Source organism: Asparagus officinalis, chromosome 5 (assembly GCF_001876935.1).
Source record: "Asparagus officinalis chromosome 5, Aspof.V1, whole genome shotgun sequence".
Taxonomy (NCBI): domain Eukaryota; kingdom Viridiplantae; phylum Streptophyta; class Magnoliopsida; order Asparagales; family Asparagaceae; genus Asparagus; species Asparagus officinalis.
The window spans coordinates 83,823,102-83,830,047 of record NC_033798.1 but is presented as its reverse complement, the minus strand read 5'-3'; positions in this window follow the sequence as shown (position 1 = coordinate 83,830,047).

Genomic DNA, 6,946 nt, shown 5'->3' with positions numbered 1-6,946 from the left:
ATAACAAGTGAGAACACAATAAAGCTCACACTCACTAAATCACACACCAATACCCATAATATAGTATGAAGATATTAAGCTCAATATGTGTGTGTGATAACAGTGAATGAAAATAATACAACTCAATAAATATAGCTAAATAAATAAAAATAAAATAGTAAGCTATATAAGGAAGAGTTTTAGAAAGCTTCTCAATAAACAAGAAGAGTAGTAGATGATGATCCCAATAGGAATTGAAAGCCACTTCTTATTGTAGAAAACTTCTCTTGAAGTAGATTAACGAAAATTAGCTTAACAGCTCTTTAAACGCCTCTTAAACCTTTGTTAAAACTTCTTGTAAAAACAAAAACTCTTGGTTTTCTTGGTTACTGAAATAGAAGAGCAATGGGGTATTTATACCCACTCAAGAACTCAGCAAAAAACAACTTGAAAAGACCAAAAAGCCCCCAGAGAATCAAATCAGAAACTAGCCGTTGGAATACAAGACCGCGGTGGTCGACCGCGAAAGTCTCTGGATGGTTTCACGGTCGACCGTCACGGTCGACCGCGAGCACATAAAAACCATATACTAAAAATTTGCTGCTGGCGGTCGACCGCGAACTGATTCATGGCATGTGACAGGTTTTGGGCTGATTTTGAAATTGCGTTAAAAATATTAAATTAATTCCAAAAATAATAAAACTTTAGGGAAAGTTTCTAAATGATGAAATAAACATGTTTGAAAAAGAATTTTTGGAAAATCAATTTTCGTTTGCGAAAAACTCCCTGTTTTTGAAAAGTGTTCAGAAAACTTGTATTTTATGAACATGAAAATTTTGATATGACTTATAAACACGTATATATATATCATGCATACATTGTATGTATATAATAAAGTATGAATGAGCTGTAAACATGAAATAAAAGTTATTGTAACAACGTTTGATGAAAACTTATTAATATGATAGAAAACATCAAATCTGTGTTAAATGTACATATATTGAACTTACATATAAACATACAATATATGTAAGCAAACTAAACTTATACCAGGTGTAGCACACACATGAACTTGAATATTTAACTTTTGATTGCCATGTGTAGAAATACCTGTAAGGAAAAACCAAAAACAACAAAGACTAGAAAACATATTAGCGATAAATTGTTTGACAAATCATCATCAAAACTATAGGGCCAACAATCACCCCCTCTAGGGCCCAACAGTGGTGTCGTAGCGGAGTCAGTGTCGTTGTGCGGCGGTGGTGTCATGGTAGAGTCGGGGCTCGAGCAGGAGAAAAGGGGACGGAGAGAGGTCGAAATCGCGCCAGAGGATTTGGGGTTAGGGTTTGGGGCTCACGTTGGAGGAAGGGGGGCGGAGAGAGGTCGGGATCGTGTCAGAGGATTTGGGTTGGGGTTTGGGGCTCACGTTGGAGGAAGGGGGTTGGGGTCTCGCGGGATCGCCGGAGATTTGGGGTTGGGGTCTCTCGTTCGCTACGAAATACAAAATTTATGTTTGGTATAAAGTTCCTATATTTTTTCTCTCATATATATATTCGCGCGCGCGTGCACACACACACATATGAGAAAAATGGGTATGCGTGGTACCAAGCACAAATTTTATGCTTAGTAGTGAGGTGACATAATCCTCTCCACTCATTCAAATGGGAGACCACCTTCACATGGGTTGTGGAGTGCATGGGAATATGCCACCATTTGAATAAGTGGAGGGGATTATGCCACCTCACTACCAAGCATAATTTTTTATGCTTGGTACCAAGCATACCCATATTTCTCATATATATATATATATATGGAGAGAGAGAGAGAGAGAGGTTTGTCCTCATAAGCAATGTGGGACTAAACCCACTACAAACACAATATTATCAACAGCTCCCCTCAAACTCATGTTGGATAAAATAAAGTGTTTGCATACAAGAAATTAGAATCAATGAACATGTAAGGCCTTTGTGAAGAAATCAGCAAGTTTGTCAGCAGATGAGACATGAGGAAGTAGAATTGTCTTGTCCTTGATAGATTGTTGACAGACAAAATGAGCGTCGATCTTAATATGTTTGGTCCTCTCATGAAATACTGAATTATTAGCAATCTGGATGACACTCTTATTATCACAATAGAGAGGAGTAAGAGTCGTAACAGAAATACTAAAATCACTAAGAAGACGACGAAGATGAATAATCTCTTTAGCTATTATCGACATTGCACGATACTTGCCTCAGTGCTAGAAAGAGCAATAACATCTTTTTTTTACTCTGCCAGGAAATAATAAAATCACCAAGAAATATACAATAACCTATGATAGACTTCCTGGTAGTGGGATCAACAGCCCAATCAGCATCAGAATATGCACAAATCTCCAACTTGGATGTAGCAGGAAATATAAGAGAGAGAATGCTAGTACCCCGGAGATACCGAAGAATCCGTAATAAGGCAGCATAGTATACAGAACGTATGACACTAACAAATTGACTGATAATGCCAACAACATGAGAGATATCTAGTCGAGAGATGCACAGATAGACCAACTGGCCAATAAGATGTCGGTATCGGGTAGGATCAGATATATGTTCACCATCAGTAGAGCGAAGTTTGATATTATGTTAGAGTGGAGTATTGATAATTGCATCATTAGTTAGCTCAGCGCGATCTAGAATATCTGAGAGATACTTCTGTTGAGACAGTAGTACATCCCGTGGGCCCTGAGAAATTTCTAGACCAAGAAAATAGCGAAGAGATCCAAGATCATTCATGTGGAACTGTTGTTGTAATTAAGATTTTGCGAGCTGTATACCAGCAACATCATCACCTATAATGATCATATCATCTATATAAAGGAGTAATAAAACTCTGTCATGTAATGTAGTGCGAACAAACAAAGAAGTATCTTAATGACTCTCCATAAAGCCTGCCTTGAGCACGACATCGTAAAAACACTCAAACCAAGTGCGGGGTGCCTGCTTGAGACAATAAACAGCACGACGAAGGAGACATATGTGTCCCGGAGGAATATTAGACCCTGGAGGCGATTGCATATATACTGTCTCAGATAAAGAGCCATGGAGAAAAGCATTCTTGACATCCATCCGGTATAAGGGTCAACGACGAGCAGCAACAACCGCAATTAGAATATGAACGATAAGCATCTGAGCAACATGAGCAAATGTCTCCTTATAATCAATACCTTGTTGCTGAGTAAAACCTCAAGCCACTAAACGTGGTGCCATCGGGACGATACTTGACCTTATAAACTCATTTACCGCCACCAAGAGAGATCCTAGGGAATTAGGGAAAAGCATTCCAGATATGTGTTTGCTTAAAGGCCTGAAATTTCTCAGCTATAGCCTGTCGTCACTCTAAAAATTGAACTTCCTCTTAAAAAGATTTTGGTTCAACGATAGTATGAATGACAACAAGAAAGTTATGAAAGATAGGTGAACATAAAGTAACTAAAGCATATCGGGCATGCATGACATGTGGGCGTTTACCTCGACGAAGAGCAAGAGAAACCTTAGGCGGGGGAGATGTTGGCGCAAGTGCGTAGAGATCAATAATATTTTTTGGAGTGAGTGTCGTGTCTACAAGATAAGGATCAGATGGTGTAAGAGAAGGCTCGGGTGAGGAAGAGTCAACAGAAGGAGATGGAGAGATGTCAGGGAGATCTCGAAAGGAAACCTGAGGTGAAGAAGTGTGTGATGCAGTTGACGAGGAAGCATAATCAGTAGAGTGGAGGAAATTGAAGTCATAAAAAGCAGAATAATATGGAGAATCCTCTTCGAATTGAACGTGACGAGATATATGAACTCGACGAGCTGCGAGATCATAACAACAATAACCTCGATGTTATAAACTAATTCCTAAATAGACACAAGAAACAACTCTGTGAGACAATTTATCACGTTCGTAAGATGGCAGAAGAACAAAACAACGATAACAAAAAACACGAACCATATCATAATGGGGAGGATGAGTATAAACACGACTACGAAGAGTAGCACCGGAAAGAGAGCTAGATGGAGTGATATTAATAGCATGAGTAGCAGTGAGAATGGCCTCAGCCCAGAAACGATGAGGAACATAGTACGAAATGAGCACAGATCGAGCGGTATCGAGGATATGACAATATTTGCGTGCAATAATACCATTTTGTTCATGAGTGTAGGGACATGACTATTTAAAGATAGTCCCATGAGAGGACAAGATAGCGCATGGTAGAGGATAGGTACTCTTTAGCACAGTCAGAACGGAAAACTTTAATACGAGATTGTTATTGAGTGAAGCTCATAGTAGTGAATGCTGTTAGGAATCTTGACCCCAAGATTAGTTTATTTTGATGATAATAAATATTATATGTTGTGTGTATTATAATCTTGACCCCAAGATTAGTTTATTTTGATGATAATAAATATTATATGTTGTGTGTATTATGTGCTAACATTTGTTTTACAGTATCAGAGCTATATCAACAATTATATTCAAAGAGATACTCAAGACATAGATGAGTTCAAGGCAAAACGAAGCAAAAAAGAATATATACTTTATTGTCAAAATATAATTTTACATTTTCTTTGCTTAGAAATTTGTACAAGCCTTGATCACTCACACACATGTACACACATGCACACACATAGTGTTAGAACACACTAACACATGTTTAGTGTGTTGGTTAACAATAGAAATCCCCTATGTTAGCCATTAGAGTTTATAGATATTGAGTAAGTCTTAAAACATTTTATTTATATCCCTTAGAAGTTTGAATCTGGAAAAACTCAAAGATCAAAATTGTAGATATCTTCAAGAGCTTTCCAGTAAATCTTAAATCTCTTCATTCTGATATCGGATAAGAAAGTTACAGTCAAAATACTAAAAGGAAAATTCCAGAATCTGTGAATTTATAGTGTAGTCGACTACTATGCCTTGTAGTCGACTACTAAGCAATTTTCTGACTTTACAGAGTCTGTTTAGACTCGGTGTAGTCGACTACTATGACTTGTAGTCGACTACAGATGCAGTTTTTTTAGATTTCAGGTTTTGAATAAGTGACTGTATATAGCCGTTTTGTGGATGTTAATTGGGTTTAAAATTATGTCATTTCAGAGGCTATAAATAAGTTTAAACATCAGAAAACAAGCACCAAGTTTTGCACTTGTAAGATTCACATATTGTGCAAATTAACACTCTAAACTTTTAGTTTTTTGATCTGTTTTTCATAAAAGAGAGTTTTTGATATTGCCTTTGTTCCTATCATTCTTAGAGCTTGTTTTGGTAATATTCAGAGAGTTAAAAAGATTGATAAGCCATTGTTACACGTTCACATCCATATCAATGCTTATAGGATTGGAATTGTACATTGATTCAAGGAAGGTTCTCTCAGGTTTGAGAGGGTCGATCTCTTGGTCTAGAGATCGGTGTGACGATTGGCATGGTCTTGTCAATTGGGTTTGCAATTTACATGGTCTTGCAAATTGGTCAGGTTTGCTTTTGATTTTGTAAGATTTCAAAATTATAGTGGAAACTCTCAAGCGGGATGTACATCGGGGAGGTGGAACCAGTATACATGCTTGTGTTTGTGATGTTCATTTTCTGAGATTGCCATTCTTTCTTTACAATTTATAATCTACTTTGCAAACTCACCCTCTAGTGTTTAAGTGTAAAACTTCCACAGATTTTTATAAGAACGCACTCTATTCTTAAGGTTCACGATCCTACACTTGGTATACATAAGCAAAATCAGACCCTATATTTGGTATCATAGCAAGATAAAAGATGACATTAACAAATACATTAAAATTCAAAGAATGATATTCTACAAATCATCCACCAATGTTTGATGGACTAAATTATAATTATTGGAATTGTAGGATGAAAATCTATCTCCAATCAATTGGCTACGAACTTTGGAACATTGTGGAAACAAAATATGAGAAGCCAACCACTCTTTTCACGGAATGGACTACATCTCAAAGGAACAATGCAAACTTGGATTCTAAAACAATGAATGCCTTATTTTGTGCTCTTGACAAGAATGAGTTCAATAGGGTGTCAACTGCCACATCCGCATATGATATTTGGCACACACTCGAGGTAGCTTATGAAGGTACAAGTAATGTTAAAGATACTAACAATAATTTTATTTGTTATGATTGCAATAAGCCAGGACATATAAAGAATGATTGTCCCCTTCTAAAATCAAAGTCAAAGTCTACAAAATTCAACAAGAAAAGGAAGGCTTTGGTGGCTACATGGGATGATAGTGATGATTCATCTTCGGATGAAGAAATCAAAGAAAATGAAAGCGCTCATATGTGTTTTATGGCACAAGATGAAGTAAGTAACAATGAAGAGCTTTTAGATGCATTCAATGAATTATATGAAACATTTTTGAGATTAAAGGCTTCACATAATTTTCTTAAAGGTGGAAATAAAAGATTACTTGAAGAAATTTCTGATTTTAATTCTTCTACTATTTCTAATTCTCAAGTAATTGAATTGAAAGATGAAAATAAATCCTTGCTTAAAGAAAATCATATTTTGACTAATGAGAATGTTTATCTAAAATCAGAATGCAATGATTTGAAAATTCGCATTAATGTTTTACATAAAGATATTTATTCTATTAAATTAAAATATGATGATATATGTTTGAATGTTAGTAAATTCAATAAAAGTAAAGAGAATTTGAATAATTTGCTCTCATTTTAAAAATCTTCAAACAATCATTTTGACATTGGATTTGTTCCTAAGTATTTTACAAAGAATGATTATGCTTTGAAGAATAATAATAAGAATATTCATGCTAAACAAAATAAGTATATACGGATTCCTAAGAATTTGAATAGTCATGATTGGAATGATTATATTTCATCTTATATGTATGAAGTTTGCAATTCAAAGAATTACACTTATGTTAATAAATGGAAACCAAATTCTAAGTAGATTTGGATTACTAAGG